Here is a 22,717-nt window from a genome sequence, read left to right on the forward strand (position 1 = left end):
TCTACAACTCGATGCTAACTGGCTGATACCAAGATAAAAGTGACAGGAGAGTGAAGGAGGAATGGTTTACCTGATTAAAAAATGAAGGGTGATCATGATGTGACAAGTTCTGAAGACAAGTAGCTTCAAGATCACAAGGAATACATAATTAGGAGCAGTATATCACTACAAATTAAATGTGTTGCATTCTTCATTTTTGTATCAGCTGGATCTGACATTCTAGTATATAAAACAATCTTGTAGAAAATTGTGGTTGTATATGACACTTAGGGAAACATAACAGTGTGCTTCTAGAGCAATAATGCTCCAATGTCCTCTGGTTGCTTTTACTAACCCTTTGGGCCACTGTATGGACACCATATAATATTCAGATATTCTTTAATGGTGGTCTTGTCCTATTTTTAAAGTGTTCTACTGCCAAGACTCCAAAACTCTATGTGTTAAGTATTCTATGGATGTGATATTGGATTAACTGTCATAGCTTGATGCCAATACAATTTTAGGGATCAAAGTATAAAAGAAATAATAATACTTAATCAACAGCAAGAGATTTTAAAGCAATACAAGAAATATAGTGTATAGAGACAGCTGAAATTCTGTGAATTGAGGAGGAAAAAGTGGATTTGAAGAGTGAAGAGATAGATTAATACATATAGAAATAGAGATATAAACAGAAATCTAGTTTATATTCATACAAACATATACATCTGTATTTATATACATTTAAAAACATATATGCATATACAGTCAGTTATTATTATTATTAATGTTCTATAAAGTTACCAAAAAGATTAAGTTAGTGAATACTGAATCATTGCACATAAGGGATATGAAAGGTTAGGTTCCTGTGAGCCACCAGTCGCATTTTTATCAACTGAGAAATATATAACTTTGTTTTTTGTGTGTTTCTGGTTAAAGACTCCTTATTGAATATTTATTGTCGATTCATTAACACTGAACTCATGGCCAGCAGCACTATAACTCATGCCTGAACAAAAAAAACTACTAACACACTTATTTTGTCCAAAAGGCACATCACAGCCTTTTGCACTTAGGAACACTAGACAGCACTTTATCACTACACTTAGGGGCCATCTTAAATAGCAAAATCATCAAAAAAAAAAAAAAAAACAACACACACAAAGTGCTAAAAGTGTGTCTGCAAAACATTTGTTTATGGTATAAGGACTGTAACAAGGAAGCAGAGTGTCACCTTGTTTGACCTCAACTGGGAATGTGTGGTTTGGGGCAACTCAAATATTTCACTGCTGTGCACATGTCCATGAAAGACTGAAAAATCGCCAGAAATATTAATTTTAGGATTGTGCAACAAATAAATTTTAGTGCATAGGCAAATTCACACATGCTGAATATGTGACTAATGAAGATCAACTATATATAGTATATACACATACATTGGTTATCTCCTTTTAAAATTCTTGCACAGGAGCTATCTCCTTATTTTCTTTGCATACGTATTAGTGATATTTCTGTATGTCACAATCTTGGTGGAATCTTAAGGATACATAAAAAAGCACAAGTGAATATGTAATCTATGCTGTGCACATACATTTACATTTTCAAGTCATTTCATATTCTTACACTATAATATATAAATGGCCCATTATATTATTGCCTAGTTGATACTGTTTGGTCATAAAGATCTCAACTCCCAAACTATTACAGGATATTTCATCAACTGATTCACATATGAGTTTTTACATCCAAGTTTTTATGTTTACGTGGGCATGCAATAAAGGCATAGCTAGAGGGTCTTTGCAGTAAAGTTATGATCACTGTTCTAGGCATATTTGTTCCACTTTTGAGAAAAGAATGATACTATGCTATGATCCATGAAATCAAACAACAAGAATGCAAATTTTCTATTTTTAGGGTACATGCAAACAATAAAAGGAAAAAGTCCAAATTAATGAATAATGATAATTTTAAATTAAATATTCTCAGAATCAGTTCTAAATTGAGCTTGCACTGCTTTATTTATGCTCTCTCATCCAATAAATTTTAATTAGCAATATTTGCAAAATCCAGTTATGGGTGGTCAGCTAGGGAGGACTCGATGGCCAACCATGGTTTTATATGCATTGTAACGGCATAAACTGAGATAGTTACAAGCAGACTTAATTCCTATTAATTAGTGTATTTTAGATGAGAAACCATAGATTGAAGCTTTCTTGGGTTCTTGAACTCACATACTATCTACCTGATGAGAGGTGGTGTGACAATCAGAGGTATTTCTGGGTCACTGTCATCAAACTCTACTGAATGGATGATTTTTTTTTTTTATGGAGCTGACTTTTAAGCAGAAACATGGAAGATGCAAAAGAAGTAGCTCTTGTGTTGTAGAGAGATAACTTCTTAAGTATGCTGAGACAGAGTGAATGGATGAAAAAACACTGGGAATTAGAGAAGGAGGCCACCACTAGAGGTTCCCAGACCTGTCCCTGAATTGTTAGGCTGTGAAGTTTTGGATCTAAGGTTCAGTGGTCAATTTTAAGCAGGCTGTGAAAATACATATTCTCTCCAGGGAATTTCTCTCAAAGAGTAGGCTCTTTGATTTCAGAACATCCCTGAAAAAAATATAGATTGAAAACTTCTCCCCAGATATCAGATTCATAGGCTGTATTGATAACCCAGAGTTGGAGAAAACACCCAAAGTATTTCTGGAAGCTGTTACAAGGACTTGACTAGGTCCCCAGGACCTATATTTCTGAAATTTGAAAGAATGGGTTTTCTTGAGGTTTCAGAAAACCTTCTATGGGTCCAGGGATTACCTTTTAAAACCTTTCTGGTTACTGAGATGTGTTAGAGGATCATTGACTACCAGGGTAGATTGTAGAGAAAAAAAAGAAGAAAGCCTGCACAGATGACACAAATGCATGAGCTACTGTGGAGAAATATGTGCATGTTGGCCACATTTGAATGCAGAAATGAGGGCCAGTTGTAAAGTTCCAAGTTTTCAGATCTAATACTGATAGAGAATGCTGAGGAAGAATTTGGGCTTTTAGATTTCCCTGGAAAATTCAATATCCTTTTATAATGAATTCAGTTGTACCTTTACTTTGTGGATATTTTAGTGAGTTTCTTGGGATTTTGTGTATCGATCACAAGTAGAATATGTTAATAACTGATTTTACATATCTGTAGGAGCAAAGGATAAGCCTTACTTAAGATAGTTTTTCTGAAAATATTTGATTTAGATATTCTCTATTATATCAAAATTTTTTACATAATGCAGTTTTTTTTACAAACAGAGCATATGTTTATTTGAATACATATATTTGTCTCTTAGTCTGAAAGGCAGATCATGTTGGTAAGTGAGCAAGTGATCTCTCTCATCGTTTAACTCCCTTTGCAATGCTTTTGGTTAGTGCATCTTCCAAGACGGTAGATAGAATATGGTACAGAAGAGACATTGCCTCCAATTCTCTCATGTTTTTTGAATATCTTATTTACTCAGGATTACATGGACTAAATGTATGTTGTAAGCACATGCAAAATCATATTATATTTTGCATATGGCATTTGTAGTATGGAAGGCTCAGTGCCAGTAACTTTTTTTTCAAACAATACTTTAAAAAAATTTTGACAATGCTTAAAAGGAAAATTTTAAGAAAATATTTTAATTTAAAAATTTTAAGAAAAAAATTAAATTTAAAAAGAAAAAATTTACCCTACCACTCCATACCACTATAATACATTCACTGTTTTATTGTTTCAATGTAATTTTAAAGACCCTCCTTGTCCAAATTCATTTACATTTTTAAATAGTACCTCATATTTCCAGTCTTCTCAACTTTCATATTTTAATAGCTCAGAAATATTTTATTAAGTCGATGGAGATTTACTTACTTGATCAATCCTCTTTTGCTAGATAGTTTGTTTTCCTCCTCCCCTGCCCTTCACCTGGTCTTAGAAAAACTTGTAGTTTATACCTTTTTTCTTCTTTTGAATACTTATCTTAGGATAGATGTATTGTAATTAATAACGCGGCCACCAGCAGGCCAGCAATTTCAGTTTGATTGCTTCCTTCCATGTCTGCCTTCCATTACATACTTAGTGTTCAAATGCATTTGTTCATATGTAGATTTTCTAGACTATATTAAATCAAAATATGCCATATGTTTAAATAGAAATATTAGCAACAGGTCCCAGCAGCTGTCATTTCTGAACACAAGCTGAGAGTAAACTCCATTGATTTAATTAGGATATTTAGAAGAGTGAGTACATCAGATAAATTAGAGCAACATCTCCCACCCTCCATGCCATAGTCAAGAGTATGCTTTGGAAATAGACAAGTCTTCAAATCCAGATGTGTCTACCTATGTGGTTTATTTTTTGTTTTGTTTTGTTTTTCTTAATTTATTTTTATTTTATTTACTTATTTTTGGCTGCGTTGGGTCTTCATTGCTGCGGGCGGGCTTTCTGTAGTTGTGGTGAGCGGGGGCCACTCTTCGTTGCGGTGCGCGGGCTTCTCATTTCAGTGTCTTCTCTTTTTGTGGAGCACGGGCCCTAGGCATGCGGGCTCTAGAGCGCAGTCTCAGTAGCTGTGTCCTGCGGACCCAGTTGCTCTACAGCATGTGGGATCTTCCCGGACCAGAGCTCAAACCCACATCCCCTGCATTGGCAGGCGGATTCCTAACCACTGCACCACCAGGGAAGCCTGACTTATGTGTTTTCTGTCCTCTTCCTCATTTGGAAAAGAAAGGATAATAATACATATCTGGGCTTCCCTGGTGGCGCAGTGGTTGAGAGTCTGCCTGCCGATGCAGGAGACATGGGTTCGTGACCCGGTCCGGGAAGAACCCACATGCCGCGGAGCGGCTGGGCCCGTGAGCCATGGCCGCTGAGCCTGTGCGTCTGGAGCCTCTGCTCCGCAATGGGAGAGGCCACAACAGTGAGAGGCCCGCGTATCACAAAAAACAAACAAACGAAAAAATAATAATACATATCTCCCCTGGGTGATGATAGAATGAAATGAAATGAGGGAAAAACTACTCAGATCATTGCCTGCCACAGAGCAAGGGCTTAATAACCCTAGAGCTTTGTGCTCTATTTAGAGAGGAGGAAAAGTCATCTGGGGTCTATCAATTCAGTATTAGTTGATTTCTGGTGCCATAAAATGCTTAGTAGTGCCTTATTTTGTGGATAACAAGTGTATTCAAATGAGAAGAATGGCATTTCTGTGATTGTCTCAAGTCATGTTACCAATTCCTGATTTACTTTTTTAGCAGAGCTGAGAAAATATGTACAGTTATGAACTAGTGGGTGCAGGTGTATGTTTGGTTCTTTATAGTTGACCCTTATCCAGGCTTTTGTGAACATATGTATATCTAAACCTCTTTAAAACTATGTTCATTTTCTGGACAAATGGACAAAATCATTTCAGTGGTCAAATTAAAGAAAAGGAGAACTCCAAATATCTGCAGTCCTATGTTTGACAAAAGAATCCAGAAATATTTTTCCGTTTGAATAGCATTCTGCATTTAGACTGGAGAATGATAACTGGTAGATTATTTGAATGTAAAAAGCACAGACTGACTGTTAGGTAAGGCCACAATTTATAAAGAACTTGTATGATTTGCCTATGAAGAGAGCACATCCATTTCTCTGGTACCTGTAGGCAGAGAGGCAGGTCTGTGAAGAAAGAGAAAAGCAGTAAAGGCAAAGGGTATAAGACATCAAACAAATGCAAGCATTTGTACTTAGTCCATATATAGTTTTTCCTATCCTCAAAATAACTTGTTAGGAACTAGTTTCTCCTCAGTGGAACGCTGGCATCCCCTCACCAGTCCATTTCCTGATGGTTTGAAGGAAAGGCTAAGCTTTACAATGTTAAGGACAGTTGAAGAAACCATTTATTTTTGTCTTGCATGAAAATCATCATTTGAAAATGATTTAAGTTTTTATTAAATCAATAGTGGGCTGTTTGTATATACTAAAGATGGCCAGCTGCAGTTTGCTGATAGTCACAAAGACAACTGTTCTAGATATTCTATGCTGCTTTACCATTGCTCTGCAGTTGTGCTTGTCTCATTTGTCCCCGTTGCTTTTGCATTTCTTGCCATGTCATTGTATTGCAAAGTTTTAAAAGGAGAGAAAAATCCCACAAACTTCAAGGCACATTTTGTCAAAGATTGTAAAGAGGAAACCACCAAACAAGCAGCGATAGCCCAACATTCAGTCACAACCAGGAGTCTCCACTATGAAACCCACAGACTTGACCAGAGGCAGCTGTCAATTCTGTCAATCGTTTAGCTGCCTAGTTTTTTCATTTGTATGAGGTGAGATCGGCAGTTAGATGCATTGTTACATGTTTTGTAAAGGAAAAGTATCCTTAGCTTACACACACCTGACTTTTCATTTAGACAACTGGGGGCACCCGCAAAATTTCTCTGTCAAAATAGAGCGCAATTGGAAAAATGCAAAGAAACAAAAGTTAGATGGATGGAACTCAAAATTTAATTTTTTTTCTGTTACCCCAGATATTTCTTTTATTTTTAATTTTTAATTGAACTTCCTGGAATCTCTATTCACCCTAACTGGACAAGAATAAGAAAAGGATGTTTATTTCCACCTCAATCTAAATAGAAATCTTGGAATTCATAACACTTTTTAAGTCAATTTCTTTCTATAGATATGTCTAAGAGAGTATCTGGATCTTATGGGATATGCAGTCACTTATTTGAGGATATCTTTTAGCCTCCCTCTTTTGAAGTCTTTCGACTGTCAATGTGACTAAAGTAGAAAGAGCATACCTAGGAGCCTAGAAAAAAAAATGTGAAAACAATTCATACATCAGCTCTATAGTTGTGCTCTATAAGGAAAACTATGTTTCAGTGAAAGCAAAAAACCATTCAAATCCTTAAATTAAATCATATCCTCCCATGATGGAGAGTGTTCCACTAGGTCCCACCTGTACCTGATCTCTCACCCTCAATCAGTGCCACTGTCACTGGCACCATTAAGAACCAGAGAGTCATAGTACAATCATTGAAGCCAGAATGTGATCAGTGCTTCATCTGCCCCTACCAACACACTCAAACTGAGGCACTGTTTGTTTTCTAATCTCATCCTGCTTGAAGCCTTAAAATAAGTTAACAATCCTACTCCTACATCGTTTTCAATTCCTTTGTTGCATATAGAGCACTTAAATGTACTAAAGAACTCTTTAATTTGCAAAATTACTAATTTATCATGTCATGTTAATGAACTGTCCCAAAACAGCTTTCCAAAGACGAAAATATGCTTCCACAGAGTAGCTGATGCACTGAACAGAATCTATTTAATATTCACTCACTGAAGACTTTGAAAACATTAATCAACCACATGATGATCTGGGATTTTACATTTTAAACCTCAGACCATCTGGGAAGTAGCCACTATTTAATCATTCCTCGAGGCAGCCTGTTCTAGTGAAAAATGCAAGGACCAGAGAAAGAAAGCAGGTTTTAAGTTGTACCCAATGCCAATTGATTGGTAATGGCTTCTTGAAGTCCTGGGTAGAAAGGGATTCTGGGACAACGTGGAAGCAAAGAGAAAAAGAGTATTGAAATTGATTAGCTATGTCTGTCATGCACCCAGGAAAAGGCCATAGCAGTTTATGTGGCACAGATAAGCAGTCCCTGCATGGACTGTGGAGATAAAAAGCCCTAGCTTCCATCCATGGTGCTCTCATTTTAGAGTTCTAGATCTTGTGCTACTTACTTAAGTTTTCAGTTTTAGTTTTGTCAACTTTAAAAAAAATATCGACAAATTATACAAACAAAATTGAGTTATTTGGGAATGGCAGAGGAATTGCAATTCAGGACAAGCCAGTTATGGAGAACTATAGGCAAATCCTACAAAGGAAAGGTATTTTTAATAGGTCTCAGGAGGAAATTGGGGAAGGTTGTTGAGACCAAAAGTTTTTGGAGAGTAAGAGTTCAAGGATGTGACGGTTTCTCATTGGCTATAAGGGTTAGAACATTGTCACTGCTGTAGCAAGAGATCTCCCTTTTTTTTTTTCTTTCTTAATAGCAGGAGATAACATTCTCAGGTGAAAAATGTTCTCCCTTGTCAGAATAATTCTTATCTTCTTTCTTCCTGCTGGTGAAGTAGGCTGCAGGAGTTACCTGCTGAGAACTCCTCCTTCAGGGATTCCAGACTCCATTTCCACAGTTTCCTTGTTAATAAGAAAGGGAAGGCTAATCAGTTTTACTCTGAAAAGTGGAGGAGGAAAAGTGTGTAAAGCCCCAACTTATTTTTAAATAAGTGTATATTGATTATTTGAGGGTTTTTTGAGAAGGTTCTTTTTTTTTTTTTTTTTTTGCGGTACGCAGGCCTCTCACTGCCGTGGCCTCTCTCGTTGCGGAGCACAGGCTCCAGACGCGCAGGCTCCGCGGCCATGGCCCACGGGCCCAGCCGCTCCGCGGCATGTGGGATCCTCCCAGACCGGGTCACGAACCCGTGTCCCCTGCATCGGCAGGCGGACTCTCAACCACTGCGCCACCAGAGAAGCCCGAGAAGGTTCTTGAACTACAATCAAAGTATAGTTTTTTGTCTACCACTCTTATATGGAACAAAGTTCTTTTCCATAATTAGATACACACAAAATTAAATTATTGTCACTTTAAAATATTTTAAGCACACAAAATATGCCTAAAACTCTGCAGATTAACATATATTTCATTATAATGTCCCTATTATTTCAATTCGACCAAGAACTTAATTTAGTTGCCATTAGATTTATGAAGTGTGGAAAGCTTTTAAGATCACTTGATTAAATGTAAATTCATCCTTTTTACTAATATTTGTTACTTACATGTAATACCCTAAATACAGTACTAAATGTGTGCATAGGATGTTATAAAATGAAATAACAATGAACATTTTCAGGCATATATATTTTTCCACATCATGATGGAGTAGCTATTTATGATTGTTCAAATTTTAGGTAATATTTTCATTATTATAAGATACAGTTTCAGCAGTGTTCAGGATTAAAAATCAATTATCTCTTCAGATTTTAAAATGACCAAATTAATTCTTTAGCTGATATAGCTCAATGACTATTATTCATTTTCCCCTGTTAAAAGATAAATTGAGGCACATTAAAATTTATGAGAGTCTGATCAAAGATCAATTGCAGTCAGGCAGCACCAAATGTGAAGTGGTTAGGCGGGCTGCACTGACAGGAGCAAGGGGAGATATTTTTATAAAGAAGATAGGAAGCAAAACAAGAACATTATTTGATTGGCTCTAGTTTAAGTGGTTGCCTTATTTGGGAAAGACTGGTTGGTTGTTTGTGATTGTTTTTTCTTAAATTTGATTGTCTTGGATTCCGGGGTATTGACTGTGGCTTAGGTTTTAGTTTGCTTACATAGGCTACCAAGGCATTAGAACTACCACAATCCAGTGGCCTCCTTGTTTAATTACTTTAACACCCCTAATTTTGTTTCTAAAAATTTGAGCCTGATATTTGTATTAGGCAAGAGGATATCTTTGTTCTATTTGCTGCCTCTGCATTCTGAGAACATCTTGCTAAAGAAAATCTCTTAAATATCTTATAAATTTGATTTGTTTATTCATTGTAGTGGCAGCACCTGGTAGATTTGAGAAGAGAGAATGGTAATTAACATTGGCAGAAGAAAGGAAATTCAAACTGAAAATGACCACAATCCTTTATTTGTAGTAGACAAATAAACCTTTAAGAGAAAAGATTGTAGCTCCTAGGTTTTGGTGTAGGAAACTAAGGGGATATCAACTAGTAACATAATTTGTTACAGGCACTGTCCATGCATAGCTGGAACAACCAGTTGGAAAGTGAAAAATCGTTGTCAGTCAGTTAACCAGTTGTTTTGTCTACATTATAGAGTAAAGAAAAAGTTGAGTTTTTTGTTTTTTTTGCATTGCTCAATTGATTCAAATTTTAAATATTATATTCATTAGATATTTTGTTCCATGGAGCACAGAATCAGAAAACCTCTAGAGCAATTGCAAAGGGGCAACCTCATTAAAGTTCATGAACTATGTTGTTGTTGATAGTTAATTGATTTAACAATAATCAGGTTTTCTTAAGTCTTAAGTTTTACAACTAAACAAGAAAGACTTCCTTTGAAAGATATATCTTTACCTTGAGTTTATCAATTTTATTTTATTTTTATTTTTTAATTTTTTCGGTAAGCGGGCCTCTCACTGTTGTGGCCTCCCCCATTGCGGAGCACAGGCTCCGGACGCGCAGGCTCAGCGGCCATGGGTCACGGGCCAAGCTGCCCAGCGGCATGTGGGATCATTCCCGGACCGGGGCACGAGCCCGTGTCCTCTGCATCGGCAGGCGGACTCTCAGCCACTGCGCCACCAGGGAAGCCCCAAGTTTATCAATTTTTAAAGCAAGCAATTCTTACTTCTTTCCACATGGCATAGAATTTAAAATACTGAAGGCAAATTAGAAGATGTAAACTTAATTCATAGATAAAATAGAATTTCTTTTCAGCTGAGCCCATGAAAAAGGAAGGGGAGGGCTTCCCTGGTGGTGCAGTGATTGAGAGTCAGCCTACTGATGCTGGGGACAAGGGTTCGTGCCCCGGTCCGGGAAGATCCCACATGCCGCGGAGCGGCTGGGCCCGTGAGCCATAGCCGGTGAGCCTGCACGTCCGGGAAGGGGAAAATTCTACACTTGCTAAATAATCTTTTCAGTTGTTTACTGCCTTCTATTCAACTCCAGTGACTTTGCATTTGTTGCTGCCCTCACTTAACTGCTTTATCATTCTCTTGTAGAACCCCTTAAAAATTTCCTTGGAAATACCAGCATTTTGGAGACATCAAAAAGAAGCCACATATAAGGCTTAAAACTTCTGAGTAGTTTTGTGTTTTATATTATATAATCATGCAAATTTTGCATTCTGCTTTGTAGAAACCCATATTTGTCCAAAAGAAATGATTTGCTGGGGGACTGGGGGCGGGAATCCAGAAGAATGTCCTACCTAGTGGCAGAGCAGTAGAAATTATGCTCACTCTCTCTGGACGGAGGGTGTTAGTTTCAAGTCCTGATCCTCCTCTTGCTGGTGATCTTGGCCAAGTTCCTTAGCTTTTCCATGCCTCAGTTTCATTATCTCAAAACTGAGAAGATTGGGCTTCCCTGGTGGCGCAGTGGTTGAGAGTCCGCCTGCCGATTCAGGGGACAAGGGTTCGTGCCCCGGTCCGGGAAGATCCCACATGCCGCAGAGCGGCTGGGCCCGTGAGCCATGGCCGCTGAGCCTGCGCGTCTGGAGCCTGTGCTCCGCAACGGGAGAGGCCACAACCATGAGAGGCCCGCGTACCGCAAAAAAAAAAAAAAAAAAAAAAGTGAGAAGATTAATATACCTTGTATGCATTCAATGTGCAAATTAAAAGCAAAAACATGGGTAAACTCCTTAGAGCAGTGACAGAACACACAATAAATACTAGATAATATTTATCTATTATTTGTATTGGTTCTTTCATGTAAGAAAATTTGAACTGTAGAGAGTTAACTGCCTATCATGTTTAGCATCCCCTTGTGTTCCCTCTTCTGTCTTTGTGTTATGATACTGTGAGGAACAGCATCCTTATAAATATTAGAGAGCAACCACCTTTCAAAAAACAGCCCTTCGGTATATATTTATTGAGTATTTACCAAATATTTTGTTAGACACCAGGGATACCTAGAATGCTGAAGAGAGTGTAGGATGCAATCTCTTCTAGCTCCTATTGAGATTTTGATAATTATAAATGCTGTGTATTTTATGCTAATTCAGATTTTGCTAGTTTGAAATAGTACAATATAAAATATTAACTAAATCTCATTTCATGAACCAAATTTTCAAAAAAAATAATGCAAATGCTTTTTTGCATTTATTTCTATGAGATAATTAGTCCTGGATTAGGTGAGTTTTGAATAATACAAAGTCTTCAAGAATATATGCTTTACATAAATATCTTATTGCTTTACTGTTTTTTTCTTCTGCTAGTAAGGTTACTTGTTTTAATAATAGGCTGAAAGGGTTTCTAGTCAGAGGTTACCCTCTTTTGTCAAAAGGCTTTAATTTTTTTTAAAATTTTGATTGAAGTATAGCCTATACATAGAAAAGTAAACAAGTCACAAGACAGTGTATAAAAATAAAAAAAAAATTACAAATTTATCACACTATTTTAATCAGCATACATAAACAAAATCAGCATATTACCAGAAAGTTAAGAAGCCTACCCTATGCTCCCTGCCAGCCACTACCCACTACAAGGGCAAACTCTATCTAACTTCTAACACTGTTGATTGATTAGTTTTATTGTTTTTGAACTACAAATAGTCATTCAGCATGTGTTCTTTTGTGTCTAGCTAATTTCATGCAGTATTTTGTTTGCATTATTTTCCAAACAAATATATATGGGACTTCCCACTGGGGTTACAACTAAGTATTTCATATTAACAATATGCTAGTGACTGTATAAATTTATTTTATGTATAATCTCATTTAATCATTACATTAAGTCAAAACATAGGTAGTTCTATTACCTGAACTTTATTGATGTGAACACTAAGCCTTAGAGTGGTAAATTATGTTCCCAGGATATACAATTGTAAGTGTCGGAACTGAAAGTCTAAACTCAATACAGACATACCACTCATTAGAAATGTTGTTATTTCACCAAGACCTTGGTTGATGTATAAGAAACATGCTTAGGTTTCCCTGGTGGCGCAGTGGTTGAGAGTCTGCCTGCCAATACAGGGGACACGAGTTCATGCCCTGGTCTGGGAAGATCCTACATGCCGCAGAGCGGCTGGGCCCGTGAGCCATGGCCGCTGAGCCTGCGTGTCCGGAGCCTGTGCTCCACAACGGTAGGGGCCACAATAGTGAGAGGCCCGTGTGCCGCAAAAAAAGAAAGAAACATGCTTGATTTTGGGGAAGAGTCAATTTTTAGATCGTAGCTTGCTGATAAACATTGTTGGTAATATACAAAATGGTATTAACTGGGGCATTTAATAGTATGGCATGATATTTTATAAAGCCGTACAAGGAGCTACTCTTTTCTTGTTAAATAGTCTAAGTGTTAGTTACTATGTGATGAGTAATAGCAGAATTTTCAGATTTCAAAATCAGAAGCTACACAAATATGTCATAGATTTGGAAAAATTCATTCACTGCAGCTCTCTCCTTTGCTTCCAAAATAGTTGATATAATTCATATTCTGAGAAAATTTTAGGAAAATCTCAACATATAATGGTAGCTTTTTTTGTGTGTCTTAGAAATGTAACAAACCTGCAACTTCCATTAAGTTAAAAGATCAAATAGATATTTGGTAGCAATAATTAAAAATAAATCAATATTAAAAAGCGATATAAAAGAGGACCTTCTTTCAAAGGATGGTTCATGTAACTTAAGCTTCTAACAAGCATCTACTAATGATCATTGGCAAAACAAAGCATAATCTGAAATTTTCTCAACTTTATTTTTCTATTTTCAGAAATTTTATTTCTAAAGGTTATGCATTCTCTAAGTATATATAATTTTTAGCTAGAGGAAACAAAATTAACTGTTCTTTTGTAAGGGAATTTTAAAAAACAAAGGAACTTGTGAAAGAGACACATACCTTCCATCCAAATTTGATTCTCCTCTTCTTCCATAATGATGGAATTCCAAGGTAACCATGTAACCTCCTAGCCAAAAACTACATTTCCCAGAATCCCTTGTAGTCCTGGCTTTGCTACTAAATTTCCTCTATACGAGGAAATAATATGCCTTCTCAGTCATGATCTTTAAAGAATGCATCTTCCTTTTTTCTCCTTTCCTCATGTTTTCTGAAATGTGGATACAGTGTTGTGCCAGCTTATACCATGTGGGCACCTAAGGAAGATCCTCTAGGAAAGATGGAACAACAATCTGGAAAGATCCTGGATCTCTGGGTGATCTTGTAAAGTAGATCTGCTTTATTAGCCTGGGACAGCCCATATCCAGATTGCTATTAAGAAAGACATAAAATTCTGTCTTATGTAAGTACTTTTGAGTCTCAAACAGCTTTGTTAAACAGTTGAAATATATTCTAACTACCACATAATTTGGCACCTGAAAGTGATGTTTTGACACATCTTGAAATATGTAATATTTATTGGCTAAATTGTCAGGAGGTGGGAAGCAAGACACAAATATTCCCGGCTGAAAAGTTAGAATGTTATTAAAAAGAATTTGGTAAAATTGTTGCTTATGATATCTTGAATATCAGACCACATGCTGACCAGTACTATAACTCTAGAAAAATAGTTTTTAAAAAAGTCTTTAATGCCAATATACATTTGTGTGTAGTGATGTTTTAACAAATTCTGTAAAGGAAAAATGAACTCAGGCTATTGCTAACCATCTTACAAGGAGAAATTTAAATAGATACAGTGATGATAAGGGGAATTCTCTTTGCCTGCATTCACCAATCCAAGTTGGCTGAGTGGCTGGTAACTAGGAGCACTGAAAGTTAAAACAAAATACAAAAACTGCTTTTGTACCTTAAACTAAAACATTTATATGAGGTGGCTCTGAAGATAGCAAGAGATATACCCCCAAGTACTTCTCAAACACTTCCAATTTAAGAATTTTAGGGCAGAGAAAGGTAGCTATCTTGGTGGCAGAAATCATATTAAGGGGCTTTTCTTTATCACCTAAACCTATTCTTTAGATTGCTTTAAGGTAGTATCTACTAGGTTAAGAAAGAGGGATGAGAAGAGAGACTAGTGAATAAAAACAATAAAGTCTTTGGGCTTAAAAAATACAAATAAATGGGATCTTTGGTAGTTGTTACATGCACATGGAATTTGTTGGAGGTAAATATGCTGGAAATCTATTAAGTTTCCAGAGGGCTGTATTGATAAAGAAATGTCAAACTTGCATGACAAAGGGCATGTGACCTATGCAATACCTGTGCCCTCAGAAGTGCAACCGCAGGAATAGGGCTGTAAAAGCTGTGCAGCTGTCAAGAAGGGCCAATTCTCTATCATTCACTTCAGATGTGGTCACTGAAGATAATGGACAGAAAGAACCTTCCAGGGGAAAATTCTGGGATGAATGAAGGACAGTGTGTAAGGCTATTCCTCCAAGAGAACAGAACCAGGAGTTGTGGGATGGAATAAGAAAGGAACTTACTTCACTGCCAAGGCAGGGACATATTTGCAGTTTCTATCCAGTGGGATTTGATAATTATAGTGAACATGGGGCTGCTGTATATTTCCCATTTTCCCTTTTTCTGAATATAATTTGGAGTGACATTATCTTTTTCTGACTCCAAAGTTTTACGCAAGTCATTTGTGTGTGGGGGGAGGGGAGATTTTTTTTTTTTTTTTTTTTTTTTTTTTGTGATACACGGGCTTCTCATTGTTGTGGCCTCTCCTGTTGCAGAGCACAGGCTCCAGACGCGCAGGCTCAGCAGCCATGGCTTACGGGCCCAGCCGCTCCGCGGCATGTGGGATCTTCCCAGACCGGGGCACGAACCCGTGTCCCCTGCATCGGCAGACAGACTCTCAACCACTGCGCCACCAGGAAAGTCCGGGAGGGGAGATTTGAATAACTTGTTATTTTGATTTAGAAGTCACCGGACCCCCCAAAATACACATAGAGATAGTTAGGTGATGAAAGGGCAGACAGTAGAAAGACTACTAGTTTCCAATACCCAATTACTCTTCCATAATATCACTTTTTATAAAAATCAAATTATTTTATCAGTCAAAGGCTACATTCCCCAGGTTCCCTTGAAATTATGCCTGTCTATTTCACTAAGTTTAGCAATGGTGTGTGAAGAAGGGATATGTGTCACTTTTAGGCTATACCCTTAAAAGGAAAGTGCATGCCTTCCTTCCCCCATTCCTTCATCCAGCTTCCTGAAACATGAAGTTGGTGATAAGTTAACTTGATTCATGTGGACAAAGAAACTACTTTGGGCTATGAAATAAAATTCATATTTTATGGCAAGATAAGAAAATTTTAAGCATAAAAACTCTTCTCTTCCCTTTGGCCTCCTTTCACCCCTTACTGTGCATTGTGTATCTATATTATGCATCGACCAAACCTCCCCCATTGGCATCCCCCTGCTCAAATATAAAGAGCAACATTCTCTTAGCATCAACAAGACAACTCCTTAAAGGTAACATTCCTTCCTGATCTTATAAGAGGTCATATGACCCACCAGGATGACACTGGATCTGGATTATGTAAACTGTCAACAATACACTGTTTGATGTACAGCACTCTGTCTCAAAAAATTTATATAACTGTACCTTGATTTCTAACAGGCAGAACAGTTCTCAGAGCTTTCTGAGATGCTCTTCCTGGGTTATATCCTCAAATTTGGCTCAGGTAAAATTTTCCAATTCTTTCTTAGATCGACTGATTAATTTTTTGTCGACAGGGGATACTGAAGCTACAAGCCAGAACTGACTGAGTTACTGGCTGCCATACAAGACTTGAACCATCATTTTGTCCCCTAAGGGAAATAAGCTGCTATCTTGTTGAAATGATTTAATTTGACAGTGCAACACAAAATACTGGTGTGCCACAAATAGATTTCATGCTGCCAAGGTATTGATCTCAACCCTTGGGGTGACTGGGTAGAACCTGAAGCTGCTAGAACCTTTAGACTTGTCACCACCTTCCCAAAAACTCTTTTTTGTTTAACCCTGTTCTAAGTATGTCATGACATTAGAAACACTGGGAAATTCTGCCCTAAACAATACAGAGTCTTATCGTTTTAGCTCGTGGGTAGCCTGCTTCACTGAATCCTCGAGAATGCCCTATAGTATAACCTTAAGAAATACAACACAGAAGTAAGTAGGCTATGCAACTAATGGCAAGTAGAATTGCCTTTTATAGTAATTGGACATAGACTCTCATCTCTAAGCCCTCAGCCTGAGAAGGTGTAAAGGCAGCTTGCAGCTCCAGCCTCCATTCACCTGGTATCCTCCTCGATTCCTTTGGGTTACTAAAAGGATCCAGCAGGAGTGAGCCTAAGTAGGAAAGGAAAAGCACCAGGGATCTGCATGCACTGGCTCCATTACATGTGCTTCATTGCTGGTGTTGTCATCCCAACTTCCTAGCCCAACTTATAAATCCCCACGTGAAATTAATCCCAGTAAATTTCTGGTTGTCATTTTTGTCTGTCCTTACACATGGAGACCAGCCTGGTGGTCTGGCCTAGAATCCCAACTATTATTTAGAACAATTCCATCATAGTGGCTTAATGTAAAAAATAAGCCCAGAGAGCATAGTAGATCATATTATTAACATTAACAAGAGGTAGATAAGCAATCTATTGCAAAATGATTGAATATAACTCCCTGGGCTAAGAGCATGAGAAAATTTCTAGTTGCCTTTTGAATTTATACAAGATCAGAGATTCTTGGAGTCAGTCATAAACAAAGCTGATTTAATGACCCCTTGTTTGGAACACTAAACCATTCACAGATGTTAAGAAATATACTAAAAATGGGTTGGCAAACAGGATGATGAGGCCCCAGAGCCTCCACCCATCCACTCATCTTCTCAAGGGAATGATAACTCAAAATGTTACTTTCTGACCACCCTGGACTTGCTAAGTCTCAGAGGTCTCTATGCATCTATGACTAATGGTTTCTTTTCTTTCTGAAGTTTAAATGTGAAACAACTTGAAAAGGACCACACCTTCCCTCCGGGCCCTTAGTAACCATGAGAAAAAAAAAAAAATCAGTGTTCCTTCCATATGGGCAACTGAGAAGCAGAATATAGAAATAAGTTATCTTGTGACATTAAGTAATGTTATAGGACAAGGAGCCAGAAAGCTCCTTTTCTGGAACTGTCCATCTGACCCTAAACAACATATATCTTCCTTTTTAAATGAAATCTTGACTGTGGCTCTTTCTGTAGGCATATTATGCAGGAAAAAACAAACATAGACTGGCCATTGACCTAGATGTATGTATGGCCTAGATTGGAAAGGATAAAATGGGTCAGTCAGGTCTCCTCTTTGAAAAATTTGAAGGAAGAAATATGAAGTAAATGAACTACTTAACTATAGGAATTTAAAAAGCAATATCTTGGCAGAGAGAGACCATTTCTTTGTCTAATAAACTCTTGTCATGCAAATTTCAGCACAAACTTGACTTCCTCAGGGAGGCCTTCCTTTATCTTTAGACTGTGTTAAATCTCCTTGCCTGTAGCATAATGAACTTGCCTTTGCTATATTCATCATAAGGACTTGTTTAAGGTCTTTTTCTTCTCTGTACTGTAGATTTGGGTGAGTGCTCAAGTGAGAAACCTGGGTGTCATTCATAAAGCCTCCCTCTCCTTCACTCCCCAGTCTAAACTATCAGCAAGCCCTGTAAATCCTACTTCCAAAATATATTTCAAATCTGACTACTTTTGTTCCATACCTATTGCCAGCTGCTTACCTAATTCCCCATTTTTTCTCAACTGGACAACAAAAGCCTCCAACAGTCTAAGTAGTTTCTGATTCCTACTTTTACCTCCTTTTTACCCACTTCCACAAAGTTAACTGAATGATCTTTATAAATGTAAATTGTTCCAAATCACTTGCTTGCCTAAAATGATTCAGAGGTTTTCCACTGTGCCTAGAATCAAATCTTAAGTCTTTGACACAGACTATAAAGCATGCCTGATCTCTTCCCTGCCCCCACTGAAACCTCACCTCATGCCACCACCCCCTCACTCACTGGGGTTTACTTTCACTGTCTAATTTTCATTTCTTCAAATTTACTAAGCTGTATTCCATGTCAAGGCCATTTTCAGAGCATCCTTCCACTCAGCCACCCTCAGTTTTCAACAGGCATTTCTTTAGATGGTTGTTCCCTTACTACGCAGTCTAAATTAGCTTTCCCTGATATACCCTTATAGCAACTTTTATAGTACTTTTCAAATTTTGGCAGCATGTGTTTATTTTTATGATTTTTTGTCTCTCCTCCTGAACTGACGGGTCTCTGAGGACAGGGGCCCTGTGTGCTTGGTTTAGTACATAGTATAATGCTTTGCACATAATATGTACCCAATACATTTATATTGGATTAATTAGAATATAAGCAAATAGACTGGTTTCTTGAGTGGAGGCAGACATGGAGAAAGGAGGTAGACAGAAAGATAGATAGATATGAAACAGGAAGGAAGGAGGCAGGGCACAACGTTTGAAAGAATGACGTAACCCAAGGACATGATATAAACTGATTAGAACCAAATGGGTCCAAGATGTGGACAAGTCGACTTTCTCCACTAGATCTTGAGCCTCAGTATACGCTCACATCAGCAAGCTAAATGACACAGCCATAGGCACCGTGACAGTTCCAAGACCATAAGGATCAAAAAGTGGGTGGTGGCCCAATTCCTGGAAATCCCTGCCCCTTTCTAAAATAGCTGGAATACTCCTCCCACTCATTAGCCTATGAAATTACCCACCCCTATAAAAACTGACAACCCCATACTCTGGTGCCTTTCCCACCTTCTGAGATGGCCCACACTCTGTCTGTGGAGTGTGTTTCTCTCTAAATAAATACACTTCTTACCTAGCACTTTGCCTCTCACTGAATTCTTTCTGTGATGAGACATCCAGAACCTGAGCTTCATTAAGTCCTGAAACCAGGTGTGTGATCTCAGTTGGAAGACTGTGGGGTTTGGCTGGGTTCGAGTCCTGGCCACATGGGTTCAAGCCCCAATCTGGGTTTAGGCTGGGTTCAAGTCCTGGCACGGGGGTTCAAGTCCCAGTCTGAGGTGCACTGTTTCAGATAGACAGTGACCAATCCTGAGAGGAATAAAAGAGTTAGTTCTTAGAGTTGTCATGATTTGCAAAAGTTCCAGTTTTGTTCAACTTGTACTTTTTTCAGAGGGAAGAAAACAGAGACAAACAAGCAAAAAAGTCTCTTTGAGTAATGAGCTAACATATGCTCCTTGAAATTAAGTAAACAAACCAACAACCCTAACTACCTAACTAAAGTAGTATATTATCATGATAAAGTGAATGTGTAGGTTGAAAATACAATAATTTGTCATTCCAAAGGAGAAAGGGACACGATTGTCTTAAATTAGATTATTTTTAGATTATTTGTATTCATTTGTTGGTGGTTAGCTTGTTAATCATCTGCCTCTCCCAGTTCTATGTAAGCTTCCAGGTGGCAAGACCTCTGTCTATGTTGTTTATAGATATATAGCCAGCATGAGTAAAACATAATGGTTTTAAAGTATATATGAATTTAAACTTTACTGTTGGAGAGTAGCAGAGGATGATGTGTGTGCAGAAAAATGCAAATAGCATTTAGGAACTTGCATATAGATTAGAACATATTTCCTCCTGGGGTTAGTTCTTGATGCCTGATAAACTTCTGTCCAATGACAAATGTGTTAAAATGGTGTTTGGAAACCTATATTATAAGTGAAACTTGTGGATTTCAACCCTGGGGAAGAGACAGAATTGAACACCTACTGTCCTAAATAGCAATTCTGCTAGAAATATTGCAGTGGAAACCTGGTGTTTTGGAAAGGATAATGTAATCAAGGCCTTTTAGCCAAAAAAAAAAAAAAAAAAAAAAATGGATTACAGGATTGAGAAGGCAATTTCCTGGGTAGTACAACAACTAGTATTCATTTTTGTTTTTGACTTAAACACTGAGAAATATCTCTGAGGAGTCTGAGAATTCAAATGATCTAAATTTTTGGCTACCTTATACCTGCACAGAGGATATTCTCATATCTATGCAACAAACTTAAGAAGGATGCCATATATTCTTAATTTTCTCAAAAAAATAGTTTCTTCAGTACTGCTTTTATATACCTCTTCATTCATTCATTCTTTCAACACATATCTATCACCAATGTTTGATTGGGAAATTTTGCACAAATGAGTATCTACCAATTGAAACAATTATATTGAAAGTGACTATATGGGTCCAAAGAATGGGCTAGATCTTTATTCTCAACCGTAAGTGCGGATTAGCATCTTATGGGACAGTTTTAAAATTATTTATATGTAAGCCCCACCAAAGGAGAGCTCATTCCAATTAAATTTGAGTTTCTGGGAGAGTGTCAAAGTATGGCTTTTTTGTAAAGCTCCCCCTGAATAGCTAGGGCTGCTGGTGAATTACTGTTATTTGTCAATGAAGCAGTCATTCTTCCTTCATGGTCTTCTGAACTGAGTTAGTGTTGACTGTGCCCAAAATGAGCCCAACGCCTGCCATTTTCTCCATTTGAAGACAAAATTACTAAAAGATTTTGCCTTTCTTATTTCTTTTCAATCAGCTCTGTATCAGTTTGTGTTTCTTTGATTTGTAAATACCATTTTTTAGTAGAGAATCAATAAAAATATGTTTTTCAAATCTGTACACCTGTGTCATCTGCTAGTGAGAACTTGTAGTAAGCCAATGGAGAACTAGACCGGCAATATATGTTCCTTCCAACTAAGAGTAATTTCTAGTCAAACCCCACAAATCACTTGCATTATGCATAACATTTCACCTTGAATTTCCACAGGTTTGCATAAATGAAATATTTATTTTATTAAAATAAAATTAATAAATAAAAATTAATAAATAAAATCATTTTATTAATTTGCCAAATTAAGGATCTAGCCTTTTACAGAGTGGTAAAATAGAGTGAGTATTCAGGACCAGGAAAAATAGACTTATGATCTTCAGGATATTTTCTTTCCATCTTACTGTTAAATTTCCTCTAAGGTCCATCTTGTCATAATTATTATATGTATCTCAAAAGTGATGAAACTTTCAGTAATTGTGGAATTTTCAGCTAAGGTGTTTCCTAAAGACAGAATATGAGACTTTTTTTCCCTGTTGTGTGAGCAGTGATATTAGATGTTAAAGGGAGTAAGTGGAGTGTGTTAGAGAAATGAGAAGACAAAGACATCCAGGAAAGGCATGTCACTTCACAGTATTAATCTTGTCCTAAGCAGTACTGAGCATGTGCCAACATCCCTGGAACAAAGCAACTTATGTGAAAGCCAAGGAGAGAAAGAGCAGGTGGTAGCAGAGGAGTCCAGGCACTCATAAAGCTTCCGCTCTTCAGTGGCCCAGCCTTGAAAAGCTGCCCTGATCGCGGAACTGAGTGACTGAATCTTAAAGTGATTGACACACTGTGAGTATCAGAGGGTGCTTCTGAGTCATCATGAACATGCACATGCAACAAAGAAATTTAAATGAATTGCTGCAATCTATCCACCTTTGTACACCAGCTCAAAATGTCAGTCTGTGAAAAGTCATTTCACTTTTTCCAGCTTACTATATTTGGATTAGATGGTTGAGAATGCACATTTAACCCAGCAAATTAATGGGGCTTCAACAATTCACTGGGCATAGTTGTCCTTCAGGGAAAAGAAATTAAGAAAGCAATTGCTAAGCAGATATTCAATCGTGGCAGCTTCCCTTTTAGTTGAGATCCCTATTGAAAGCCAATTTACTAATCCAGTTGAGTGTGGGTTAGTAAAAACATCCATTGACCATATTTTTATAGTGTCAATTATTCTTTTTTGTATCTTTACCAAATTCATGAATCATCTCTACTAATTGAGCATCATATGCAAGATGTTTAGTTTCTTTTTTCTTGCTAAAATCCTGGGTGAACAATTTACATGGGTCTAGGAATGATGGCAGGAACATCATGAAGTTTTCCAGAGGTCAGAAATGTATAAGTAAGCAGCTTAAAGAAATACTACATACTGTCCACGGACCCAGAGATATTAG

Source organism: Pseudorca crassidens, chromosome 17 (assembly GCF_039906515.1).
Source record: "Pseudorca crassidens isolate mPseCra1 chromosome 17, mPseCra1.hap1, whole genome shotgun sequence".
In the NCBI taxonomy this organism is placed as follows: Eukaryota; Metazoa; Chordata; class Mammalia; order Artiodactyla; family Delphinidae; genus Pseudorca; species Pseudorca crassidens.